The sequence below is a fragment of the Taudactylus pleione genome, unplaced genomic scaffold, assembly GCF_031769625.1.
Source record: "Taudactylus pleione unplaced genomic scaffold, aTauple2 ptg000536l, whole genome shotgun sequence".
Taxonomy (NCBI): Eukaryota; Metazoa; Chordata; class Amphibia; order Anura; family Myobatrachidae; genus Taudactylus; species Taudactylus pleione.
Window position 1 is genome coordinate 3,685,162 of NW_028284938.1, and position 14,249 is coordinate 3,699,410.

General features: G+C 43.8%; 1 protein-coding gene across 1 annotated transcript in view; it reads right to left on the minus strand.

The window, feature by feature from the left end:
- The window catches only part of CALCRL (calcitonin receptor like receptor), a 196,064-nt gene that overhangs the window by 87,067 nt on the left and 94,748 nt on the right, over nucleotides 1-14,249 (minus strand). The gene's annotated exons all lie outside the window — the stretch shown is intronic.

The following is a 14,249-nucleotide window of genomic DNA, read 5'->3' on the forward strand; positions in this document are numbered from 1 at the left end:
TTGCATGTCTGTGAACTATTATATGTTTTCATTCAATGCACTCCCTTACTAAGGAGCTTAGGGCCTAATTCATATTTATACGTAAACCCGGTGGTTTTCCTAAAAATACGATGTTTGGGGGTCTGCGCAGACACAAGACCCGTTCTGTGCATGTGCAGAACGGGCCATGTGATCTCGCTCGCAGCCCCGCCGCGTTTCAGAGGAGGAGCGGGGGCAGCACCATTCTTGAAAACGGGGACGTGTTGCCTCCGGTTTGAAGGCGTGACGGGTCCAGAGTCTGCATTGTCGGACGCAGACTTCCTGACCCGGTTGTTGGAATCCTACGTCCAGCCTGTGTAAGCTTCAGCTTACACAGGCTGGCAAATGCCTGAAACCATCATGAATCGCGACTGATGGTCATGATGGTGATCCGAGGCTCCGTCTTTACACGCAGCACTCTGAACTCGCAAATGATAACACAAGATGTCTATCTCCTACAAATGCCCCGTTAAATTTAAATTTTAATGCCACAAATTTGCACAGCCCCTTCCTTGTGGCTCATTGTGCTACATGAATGACCTACCCCTCTTTAGTATACCCCGTCCAAGATGATAGCCCGAGGCTATTCCCCGCACCCCTGGTGCCTTTGGGTGCAGAGTTATTTGTGTAAAAATAGAATATTGTCTGTTACAGTTGGACTACTGGTCCCAGCATGTCAGCACTTGGAGATCCACAAGTGCCAACATTCCGGGACCTAATGGCCTGCTGGCACCTCTAGTTCCAATGTAAAGGAAATATTGAACAAATGACTTGACATTAGAGATGTGCGCCTACCCTACTGTTATGGTTTGGGTTTTAGATCTGTATCTCCGTGTTTTGGATCTGGTTTTGCAAAAACCGCCCTTGCGCGTTTTGGTCTTTTTTCTAAAAAATCATAAAAAACAGCTGAAATCACATAATTTAGGCCTATTTAATTCATCTTCAGTCAGTTTTGACCACCTCACAGCTCACAATATTGATTTAATCCAGTTTAGGCCAAAAGGTTGCACCGAGTTAGCTGGCTGACTAAGCTAAGCAACAGCAGTGGGCGTCACAAACATGTGGCAGTTCAGCTTCCAACATGGCAAAGCTAGGAAACAGAGTGGCACTGTAGTGGCAGATAGTATGGCAGTATAATAAACTACTGAAACACACTAAGGGTAAAGCCTGCGGCGTCACAGTACTTGTGTTATGGATACACACTGGGGTAGAGTCTGAGGCGTCACACTACTTGTGTTATGGATACATACTAAGGGTACGGCCTGTGGTGTCACAGTACTTGTGTTATGGATACATGAGTATGGCCTGTGGCATCACAGTAAGCACGTGTGTTATGGATACACACTAAGGGTACGGCCTGAGGCATCAAGATGCTTGTATTATGGATACACACTAAGGGTACGGCTTGTGGCATCACAGTACTTGTGTTATGGATACACTGAGGTACGACCTGCAGTGTCACAGTACTTGTGTGTAAGGGATACACACTAGGATACGACCTGCAACGTCACAGTACTTGTATGGATACACTGGGGTACGGTCTCCAGAGTCACAATACTTGTATGGATACACCGGGGTATGGCCTGCAGCGTCACAGTACTTGTATGGATATACTGGGGTACGGCCTACAGCGTCACAGTACTTGTCTTAGGGATACACTGGGGTATAGTACAAAAAAACTGATTTTTTTAAACTTTTTTCTCAAAACTTTTTTTGACTTTTTAAGTGTTTTATTTTAGCTATTTTTAAAACTTTTTTTTTTTTTTTTTTTTAATACTGGAGCGGATGGGCACTGGACAGGTGCGTCAGCAACACTGGAGCGGATGGACACCGGACAGGTGCGTCGGCAGCGCAACCCCTGGAGGAATTCAGCGCAGCCCCTGGAGGGACTCAGCGCAGCCCCTGGAGGGACTCAGCGCAGCCCGTGGATAACACAGCCCCTGGAGGGACTCAGCACAGTCCACAGCTCAGCCACACAGCAGAGTACAGCAAGGTTGGAGTGAAGCAAATGGCGCCGATGACCACGGGAATCCGACGCCGGGATTGATGACGTTTTGCCTCTTTTTGGGAGCAGAGACTGACGGGAAACCCCGAGCCGGACTCTGATCCCTCTTGGATCAGGTATGTTCTCAGAGAACCGGAACCACTCATTTCTACATGACACACACATTGAATATGGTATTAGTTTAATACACATTCACTCACACTCACAATACATACTCACCTACTCCATGGTGGCGGTTGGTCCCCTTCTCCATTTAGACTTCCCAGGACTTGGCAACATATAAAAACAAATTACACATGCCCACAACAATAGTACTATACTCTAAGTACAGTTCCTGAATGAAGGTGAAGTTGTGGTATTTCCCATAGAAACTTGCAGATCTCCATGACGGGACCATTCTAATTTTACACATAAACCCTGCACCCAAAGGCACCGAGGGGGTGCGGAAAATAGACCAGACTATTAGCCTGGGCCCAGGGTATACTCGGGACATTAGACCCCTTCATTGGGCCTGGGCTGACTAGTTTTGAGTTAATGGTTTGGCTGGGGGACTCTGTGAAGTATGTTCCCCTGCTGTGGTATTCCTCTGCTAACAGAAAAAAAAGAGAGATTTGCCCTCCAGCACACTGCAGCAAAAACAATACTTAAATCCTACATAATAAGAGAGATTTAGAGGTATTGGTTACACATATTTGCAAATATATGAATAAGCGCCAGGCCAATCGTCAAGGCTCCTCTATACTGGCGTCCCTAATATTAGGGGCTCACGTCCGAGAAGCAAGGCACCCCAAAAAAATTCCAACCAAGGGCCATCCCCAGGGCATCACATGAAAAAGGGAAAAAGGTGATAGTGAAGTATGTAGGAAAGATGTGTAAAGATAAATCAATAAGTGTTAATGAAATGATAAAGAATTAAAATGACATATATAATGTACAAACAAATAGAGAAGTGATAAAAGTATTCTATGTGAATTAAGAATATAGAATACTTTTATCACTTCTCTATTTGTTTGTACATTATATATGTCATTTTAATTCTTTATCATTTCATTAACACTTATTGATTTATCTTTACACATCTTTCCTACATACTTCACTATCACCTTTTTCCCTTTTTCATGTGATGCCCTGGGGATGGCCCTTGGTTGGAATTTTTTTGGGGTGCCTTGCTTCTCGGACGTGAGCCCCTAATATTAAGGACGCCAGTATAGAGGAGCCTTGACGATTGGCCTGGCGCTTATTCATATATTTGCAAATATGTGTAACCAATACCTCTAAATCTCTCTTATTATGTAGGATTTAAGTATTGTTTTTGCTGCAGTGTGCTGGAGGGCAAATCTCTCTTTTTTTTCTGTGTTCAGAGTAAACCCCGCCCTTTACAAGCACCTGTGTTATGCAATTAAGCTGATCTGAGCAACTACCATTTTTCTTTGTATTCCTCTGCTAGTAAGAGCCTGGCGCTGGTTGATGGAAATACGGGGGAAAGAGTTTATATAAAGTAAAAGCACTGGTAGACAGTATTATATTAAAAAAGGATAATAAACCATCAGTATCACAAAGGAGCATGCATTCTAAAGATTATTTAAACATTATACATTTTTCTTCTCTGCTAAAGGCCCCCATGCATCATAGATGGATTGCAGCAATCGTGCAATTTGCAATTGATTGTGTATAAAAATCTGCAATGTATGGGCTTCACATATCGCAGATTGCAACCAAAAAGTGATTGGAATTGATTAATCAGATTGTCCAACATGTTGGATTTCACAGATCGATTGGGGCTGTAGATTGCTAGTGTATGGCCATGATCAGCAGATTTGCAGACCGTTTCTAGCAAAATGATGGGCCTTTCAAGATTGGCAGATCTGTGTTTGCTGCAATCGATCTGCAAATCACTGAAAAAGATCTGTAGTGTATGGGCGCAGATTGCTCGATTGGGAAATCCTAAGATCGGGCAATAAATCTTCAAATTGTTTAATTGTGGTTTTCAGATTGCTGATGTATGGGGGCCTTAAGAAATAGTACAAGCATCCACAGCAAATGTTAATCAGAGCGGAACCTAAAGGCCCCCCACACATCAGCAATCTGAAAACCACAATTGAACAATTTGAAGATTTATTACCCGATCTTAGGATTTCCCAATTTAGCAATCTGCGCCCATACATTACAGATCTTTTTCAGTGATTTGCAGATCATTTTCAGCAAACACAGATCTGTCAATCTTGAAAGGCCCATCATTTTACTAGTAACTGTCTACAAATCTGCTGATCATGTCCATACACTAGCAATCTATAGCCCCAATCGATCTTGGAAATTCAACATGTTGGACAATCTGATTTAACAATTCCAATCACTTTTTGGGTGCAATCTGCGATCTGTGAAGCCCATACATTGCAGATTGTTATACACAATCGATTGCAAATTGCAGAATTGCCACAATCGATTGCTGATGTATGGGGGCCTTAAGACGACCTACTCTCAAGCAATGTTGTTAATTGGAATCATACAAAGGCAGTCTAAAGGTGCCTACACACTACGCGATGTGCTCACGATGCAATATCGTGAGCAATTTCCCTTGAACTCTCATCGGCAGCTCCCTGGCACTCCAGGACACGATGTGCAGCAAAAGCTGATGTGTCACACGATCTATCGTGCACGATCCAGAGCCGGATTTAGACCTCATGGGGCCCAAGGCAAATTACCAGTTTGGGGCCCCCCTATCTCAAACAATTCATAGCACTTTATTTGCATTCCTGATTCATGCAAAGCATCCCTACCCTAATCCTGACCCTAACTCAACCCTAAACTCAAACCTGACCCTAACCATAACCTCTAACCCTAATACCCTAACCGCTAAACCCTACCCCAACCCATCCCTAATACCCCAACTCAAACATCTAACCTGACCCTAATACCCTAACCCAAACTGATACACCAGCCGTAATACCTTATCCCTAATGTCAAAGCCCAAATTAAACCTAATACCCTAAGATTTTACTCCTCATTATCCATTGAATACATCACATAAGCCTGAGGAGTGCTAAGGATTAGAAGGTAGCTGCGAGGTGGCATCTGCAGTGGGGGTTGTGGTGTGGCCATGCCCAGAATTGTTTGTGACTGTGCTCAGCTGAGTACAATGATGGGGATGAGTCGTCACCATTACACCCCCCCCCCCCCTTTTTTTTTTTTTAAGTACACTATAGGATTTATTTTTGTAATGGTAGGTGGGGAGTGGATAGGACTGCATTATAGTACAGTATATTACAAGTACCTAACATCAAAATACCATCATTCTGGATTGATGTACTAATAATACTAATAATGTCATTATCATCATAATGTATATTACTATATGCTTATAATATAAGGCAGTCGTTTCCACTTCCCAGACCCCATCTACCATAAAAAATAAATCCTACATAATTCAAGCTATATTAGAGTAGTTGAGAATAGCACAGTACTTGACCCTACCTGCCTGGCTGCTGTGATTCCCTGAGATCTGGATCCTCGGTCACTGTCTCACTCAGCCAGACTCTGCCTTGGCCTGTCCCTCTGCTCCTTGCTGGGTGCCACCGATGCTGGTGGCAAGCTGCAAGCCTGGCAGTCAGTGGCAGAGGCTGCCTTGCTGGGGGTGGGCTGGAGCTGGATGGGGCTTGTCGGAGGACTCGGTGACCCTCGTCCTCCCTCTTATGCACAGCCACTCTGTGACAATGCAGACAGTGGCGCTGCAGCGGGACTCTATAAGCGGGTCCTCGTGACATCATCACGTCACGCGGTACTCATACAGTGCTCCTCTGGAAGCATTTTGACGGGCCAGATTTCTTGGGGAAAAGGGTCCCGTTTAGGGCCCCGCGAGTCAAAAGGGGCCCATCCACGGGCCCCTTGGGACTTGTGAGGGCCTAGGCGAGCACCTAGGTTGCCTTGTGAAAAACCCAGGCCTGGCACTATCTAAAGATTTGCGGATCTTTAGATTGTGCAGGATAGCAGACAGATGCTTGCACGGATCAGGGATATCCATGATGCATGCATCTGTCTGTAAAAAAATAAACACAGATGCACAGACGGGATCAGTGAGACCAGTCTGTGCTGTTGTGTTTAAAAAATTAAAACCTGTGTAAAAGAAAAACGGCGTGGCCCCCTCCCCCAAACGAGCAACCAGCCCTGGGTTTTAGTAACCCAGTGCTGGTTGTGAAAAATACGGGGGACAAACGACGTAGGGGGTCCCCCGTACCTGAGCACAACCAGCAGCGGGCTAGTTAGAACCAGTCCTGGTTGCCAAAATACGGGGGACAAACGATGTACTTTGAGCAACCAGCACTGAGCTCTGATCCGGTCCTGGTTCTATATGTCGTTCGGTGCATGCATGTATGTTTAATAAACTTAAACTTTGTACGGTGTGTGTCTCCTGTGTTTATTTTAATATTGCTTTTGCTGTGGAACTACGTAATGCCCCGCATGCTGATACTTGTGGTTCTCCAAGTACCAGCATGCAGGGGAGGCTTGCTCGGACCTGCAGTTCCACAGCAAAAGACAATAATTTTACTTTTATCAAAAGCACTACACTACACTATCAACTTGGCACCCACCACCCCAGGGGTTCCGGTAATAGCCCCTGGCTATCAGCCTAGGCCTGGGGTGCCTTGGGGAGGGGTACCCCCTTTATTGGGGGGAGGGAGTCCCCAGCTCCTCAAGGGATCCCTGGCCTGGCCTGACTAGCAGTCAGGGTTAATGCTTCGGCTGGGGGGCCCGTATTTTGCACAACCAGCACTGGGTGACTAAAGCTGCTCTTTTGGGGGAGAGGCCACGCCGGTTTTTTTTTTTTTTTTTTACACAGGACTTAATTTTTATTAGACATAGATGCACGGATGGAGATCCGTCCATGCATCTGTGTCTTCATGCTTGCAGTACAGATCTCCCTGATCTATGCCTGCAAGCATTGTATGCGGATCCGAACGACATAAAGTACAGGCAAAAACACTGCACGATATGCCGCAGGATCATGTACGAGATTGACAGATCGTGGCCTCCTGTAGGCAAGATCTGAAGATGCGATGTATGAACCGCGGGGACGCGCATCGGCATCGTGAGTTGACACTCCCGATTTGGACATATTTTACACGATGTCGTTCTGATGCGTCGGAATCGGACGAATCGTGTAAAATATTGCCTAGTGTGTAGGCACCTTAAAACTCTTTAAACAAAGTTGTATCTCTTTTTTTCTTTTATTCCCTTCAAAAAAATAGTTATCTGCAACTTTGTTTCCAATGAGTCTTTATAGAGAAATTTTGTAACTTTGTTTCAGCGATCAACTTGTTTTACTAGTACAAAAGTTCCATAACTGACTCCAGCAGAAATGCTTTCTCACAGTAAAAAATGTAAACAGAGTTCTTAGGGGATGTAGTTAGCAGATCGGCGGACGGGATGCCGCCGGTCAAAATCCTGACATCGCAAGCCTGACACGGGACTTAAGCTAGGCACCATTGGGGGAATGGGGGGGGGGGGTGTTTAGGGTTAGACACTAAGGGGGGAGGGTTAGGTTAAGTCACGAAGGGGGGAAACTTAGGTTTAGGCACTAATGGGGAGGGTTAGGGTGCAGGTGGGTAGGGTCAGGCTACAAGAAAGGGTTAGGGGGAGAAGGGGGGACAGTTAATATACTTGACCCTTAATAAAGTGGAACACAAGCCAGCATTTGGAACGCAGACTGACATGGTGAACATAGACACCTGGTCTACACAAATAAAACTACTGAAACTTAGCTAATTAAAAGGCTTAGGGCCTGATTCAGAGCCACTCGTAAGCGGCAGTACGCTCGTTCGGAGCGATGTTCGCACTTCTGCACATGCGTACGGTTTCTAATACGCATGCGCGAACCAGTCAGTGCGGCCGAAAATCGTTTGTTCGCTATAAAGAGAATGCCTGCTACTTTGAGTGACAGGATGAGGCGTATGTGGGTGGTAACAGGGGAAGGTGCTTGAAAACGGGGAGTGGAGATCAGAACGCAGGCGTGCTTAAAGGTCAAAACGGGCGTTTTATGAGTGTGCATAATTAAAACAGCAGCGTCACTGACCACGTCACTTGGTTGTTTTATAGCCAGAACTGCTCGCAAGATTGTGGTAGCAAAAACCAACCACAAGAATAGCGAGCAGTTCATACGCTGGTGGATGTACTCGATTAATCTAATAAATAGCGGACATGACGTAGGATGCGAGCGGCCAGGGGGCGTAGTTTTCCAAAAAACGACCGCAAGTTTTGTTCGCTCGTTCAGACCTAGAGGTGTGAACAGACCGCAAAGAGCGAACGGTTCATTTGAATAGCCACCCCTATTTTCTGGACGAGCGAGCGCTAATTGCATCCGGCTCTGAATCAGGCCCTTAATCAGCAAGGTGTTTGCAGACTGAAAAGTAGCAGCTATAAAGCAGGCTTTGAGACAGATCAAAGACATGCTTACTGAGTAAGCCGCTGATATTTGGCACAGGCCGTGAAACTCATTTAAAGCTGCTATTGGAAATCAAGCTGGATACATATATACATATTCCTAGTCTATCTGCAGTATTTGGGGATTTCTCCTACCCACTCATGATATCGCCATTCAAGCACAACTGATATATACAGCCGGGAGCAGAGAGAGAAAAAATATGGGGAGATCCTTCCTATCATCAGATAAAGGAAGTCGTGACTTGTTAAGTATTTGTTTTTTTTTCATGGCCATGATAAATTAATAATTTTATATAATAAGAATGCATGCACTAAGAACTTTAAGTTTTTTTACTGTGAGAAAGCATTTCTGCTGGAGTCAGTCATGGAACTTTTGTACTAGTAAAATAAGTGTTCGCTGAGATAAAGTTACAAAATCTCTCTATAAAGACTCATTGGAAACAAAGTTGCAGATAACTATTTTGTTGATGGGAATAAAAGAAAAAAGAGAAACAACTTAGTTTAAAGAGTTTTATGGTGCCTACACACGTTATGATTAAAATGGACGATAAGAACGATAACTATATCGATCATATCGTTATTGGTCATTTTTCAGTGCCCAACGACCTGAGATGCGCGGGCACGTATGGACGATAACGATATCGTCCATGCATGCAGGCCAACCTGGTCGATATCAACCAGGTTACTATAGGGATCGTTGGCCATCGTTGGTGGCTTTTTGGTGTGCTGGATGTTCGATATCGATCATCCAGCACACCCGGGAGATCGTACAACGATATAGTTATCGTTGACGATCGTCCCATGTAGACTGCCTTTGGATGATTCCAATTAACGACAATTGTTGAGAGGAGATTGTCTTAAGTGCCGCTCAGAGTTGCTGCAAGCGTAGATGCTTGTACTAATTCTTAGCACTGAAGAAAAATGTATACTGTTTGTATGTATAAATTTTAATAATCTTAAGAATGCATGCTCCTTTGTGATATTGATGGTTTATTATGGTGTAGTATTGGAGTATTATTGTATATTTTTTATCAGCTGGCAGTATCTATTATATATGGTAAATAATAAATCCTTTTTTAATATAATACTGTCTGCCAGCGCTTTCTACTTTATCTAAAAAATTTTGTGAGTACTTGTGAGGGTTGAGTAATTCACTTTTTCTCTAGAGAGCAGCAGGCAGATTAGTCCTACACTAAACTGCGTAATTTGCACCAGGCACTTCTTTTGACTACTCTAAATACGGGGGAACCCTACGCATTCCTCTACCCTCCCGTATTTCCTCAACCAGGACGACTCTGAAATCTGGTGCTGGTTCATGGAAATACCCTGGACCTCCATGCCATTTTTCTCCTGTATTTCCTGAACCAGGACCAGTTCAAAAAGCCTGATGCTGTTTATTCATTGGGAGGGGGTGAGGGCAAGTTTGAACGATAGTGTATTTAATTCTATTTTTTTACCCTTCTGTTTTGCATTTCGAATCTTGTTTTTTCTACCATGTTTGCCTTTAGTAAATACAGCATCTTGGCCAGACACGAGTCTTAGTAAACTTACCCCTTAGTGCAGAATCTCCACCAGAGTATAGCTATGAATATCCGCGTTTAAGCGGCTGAGTCAGCAACCACTCCTAGTGACATGCCTGCAACACTCCCACTCATAAGAGAGCGCCTATCCATACGTCTGAATAGTCACCTCCCAGTCTCCGCCCAGGAATGCCCAATGCATTTCAGACACTGTGCGTCTCAATCGGTACTGTGACTCACTGCATACACAACGTGGAATGCCGCATTACAAAAACCCCACCAATTTATGAGAATGTCGCCACTGTGTTTGACTCAGAATCAGGCCCACAGTATTTTCATCAAGATTCGATTCCAACATTATTTTTACATAAATATTGATACAAATCCCAATTTCCCAAAAGTAATTATCAACATTACTATAAGTGTCCAGTGCCCATAGGCACATATTTACTAATGTGCAGGTTTTTAGAAGTGGAGTTGTTTCCCACAGCAACCAATCAGATTCTATCTACTATCTTCTAGATGGTGCTAGATAAGTAGAATCTGATTTGTTGCTAAGGGCAACAACTCCAGTTCTAAAAACCCGCACTTTAGTAAATATACCTCATAGTATCCAATATATAAAGAAGGCAACCAGTGAGAATAAAAATGATAAAGTGTCCTGTGACTAAATTCATAAAAAAATGTTACTTGCAACTTACTGGGATGTAATGAACAACCTGGAAAGGTAGAGATAGAAATTGTTCATAAAATTCATGGGGCTAGATTTACTTTGACCTATGGATTTAAAGCTTCAACAGAAAAAAATCTAAACTAAGCTGGTGCAGCATTTATTTATATTTGCCCTTTTAAATCCATCGATCAAAGCCTCCAGTCATTGACGAATTTGACAAAACCGCCTATAAGTAAATCCTACCACAGTCTTCATTGAATATCTTATAAGGTAGTCAATACTTAAATAATTGTGAACAGCATTCTGATGAATATCCAGTAGATGGAATAAATGATGCATGCTATAAATATATTAGAAAGACCAGGGGCGTATTAACAGAGGAGGGGGCCCATGTTCAGTACCTGACCGAGGCCCCCATCAGCGAAGTGACAGCAGCAGTAGACTCTGGGCACTGGTGTGTGCCCGAAGTCGACTACGCATGTGCAGTTCACCGGGAAACTGGTGTAGCAGCCACTTTCTCAGTGATTTCCTACTGCGCATGCGCAAAAGACTTGGAAAATGGCCGCGGTGTCCATTTTCCAGGCGTTTTTAGCAGCGCTGCTACATGGGACATCGGGGGGGAAAGTATAAAAAAACAAAAGTATGGGTGCAGGGTGTGCATTGCGGCACACCCCTGGACCAGGGGCCCGTGTGTATTAATAAATATGCTCCTGAGAAAGACGCCATCTTTGGGGTGAAGTTTCTATTATCTCCTTAATCTCCTGCCACTATCTTCTCCCTGGCAAACTCCCCTTCCATCTTGCCAACTCCCCAATCACCTTCAGTCAGATCCTCTTTTATGTAACACACACAGCTATCTGCCCCACAATTTCTGATGGCAGCCCTGAACACAGCCACCGATTCCCGACCCAGGTGTTACCAGCACACCTCAAGTACCCTTGCTGGTGAGTTCAGCTGCTGACTCAGGTTACAGATCTCCCCGCCGCTGATATTTGCTGCATATACAGTAACTACAAGTAGCACTCTTTCTATACCTTCAGTTGATGATCTACACTGAGAGCTCTAGACTTGTGCATGGTTGCTCTGATGGACAAACCCTGCTGCAGATTCACCTTCACCAGTGCTCTCCTACATCTAAAGCTGGTGAGTTATACTGCATAGTTATTGTGAATCATCACTGCATCCATTGGATTCACACTGTATATGGCAGTGACAACTGGATAACAGTGGTACAACGGGATCGGTATCCCTTTATCATCGCAAGGGACAAACCAGATTTGGAAGGCAAGTATCGGGAAAAATAGTCAATTTTTGGGAATTCATCCTTGGACCCCTCTAATGATGTCCTGACATGGGGAATCACTGTGGGTACCCCCGTTTTCCCTGCAGAAGGTAATTAGGTTTTTTTTTTTTTAAATACATTTTATTTGCCGGATCATATGGAGTAACAGAAATCATAGAAATCAAAAACCCATTTGAACAAATATTTGTCACAAAGACATTCCAAATCTCACAAAAAATTAAATTTGAAAATTATGATCCATTTACATATTTTCAAAGAAATAGAAACATTCAAAAAAAAGGAGAAAAAAACACATAAGTAAAAATAGTCTGAGTAAAGAAGCGCACAAATTGTAAACACATATCTGCATACATATATGCATACACATTTACATACACCCATACATAGAGACGGTTTTTACAAAGCAAAAGGGGAAGGAGCAGATTGGGAGGCTGGTAATTAGGGTTTTTAAATAGCCGCGGCAGGTGTTTTTTCCCGACTTTGAAGAAGTGATGAATAATAGCATTTAGGTTTTTTTAGGGCAAAAAATAACTATGCCAATCAAATTTGGGGTATATGAAAATGGGTGCATGCATATTTTTAAGTCCCTAAAGTGCATTTTGAAATTTCTGAAAAAAAGCACCTGCCGCTACAACCCTCATTCTTTTAAACACCTGCCGCATACTTGGGGACCCCCCTGAATTAATTTCGTTATTTAAAAACTTGTTCCCCATTTTTTTTTTTTTCTAACCCCAAAATTAAAATTATTTTTTTGGGGTGACCCTATATATTTTTTTAACTTTTTTGGGGGGGCTATTCCCAGGGGTGCAGGCTATTTTTTTTAAGCTTGCACCCCTAAACCCCAATTCTACACTTTTTTTCGCCATTTAAAACATGGTGAAAACTTATCCCGTTTTTTTTCAAAGACTTTTCGCACCGGCGAAAAGTCTTGAAATTGAATACAAAGACGTCATCGGCGATAAATTATCACCGATTCCGACTTTTCACAGCCTAATTGAATATGGCCCTATGTATCTTTAGACTTGGTATATTATTGTTTGTAATTGCTTTTTCCTATATACATGCACCACTGTTCACTAATATGTTTGTATCTGTGAAACTTGATGCTTCAACAAAACTTGATCTTTTTTTTTTTTTTTTTTTTTTAAAAGTTATGTTAATTATTTTAGGTTAGTGAATGCAAAATGACATTGATGCCCAAGAGTAATTGAGCGAGATCTGAATATTATTGGGAATTTTTGGAAATGTGGTCAGAATATGACTGCTGTGATCTGCTTCTCATTTTACTAATAGTCCCCACGCTATCATAATCTTGGCATATCACCAGGGTGCTGGACACCAACATATCATCTAATCTAGCCAGCCACAAGGAGTGAGCCAGCTCCGAGAAATTGTAGCAGAGCTAATGAATTTTAATTGTAACTATGCTTCAGAGTCGAGTTGGCGCCAAGCTAAAATCATGTAATGTTGTTTAATGAAAATTAAATCCCTTAAGGCAGAAGCATCATTTAAACAGAGTTGAAGAATACTTAGTCAGTGCAAATGTAATCAGCAAGCAGAGTAGAGTTACAGATACAGCATGTTACCAGAGGAACACTGGCCAAAATAATTCAGGATCAACCAGGAACCGAGATGCAGTAAGCACAGGTTTGTATCAGCAGAATGAGGAAATGAATACTCTCAGCAGTTGGAGCACTGGCAGCAGGTGAGAATTCTGAGTTTGATCAAATAGCATGGTAGTAATCAGCATGGAGCAGATTAACATAAAGGGCTTGATTCTGAGTTGGAGGTAAAACAGAAAAGATCAAGGGGGTCATTCAGACCCGGTCGTTAGCGCCGATTAGCTCGGACCGGGTCGATGGCCCCCCACAGAGCATGTGCACAACGGCGCCGTCGTGCGCATGCGTGAGACTCGCTACGACCGACAGCGCCGGTCGTAGCGGGTCTCGATCCAAAGGGGGCGAGCTGTCGATGTTGATTGACAGCTCGCCCCGTTTGGAAGGCGGGCCGGGGGGGTGGCAGCCCAAACGGAGGCGTTCCCATGGGAACGCCTACCGTTTGGGGGAGGCCCCACTGACATCACTTGTGATGTCAGTGGAGAGCTTCCGGCTCAGACAGAGAAAGGAAGCTCTCCGGGGCTTACGACAAGGGAGACCCTACCCTAGGGTCTCGTCGTAAGCCCCGATGGTCGCAATGGTCAATGACCATCGCGACCATCACCGGAGCGGTTGTTAGAGCTGTGGGTGTTAACCCACAGCCTAACAACCACAACAGAGGCGGGCGGTCAGGATGCAA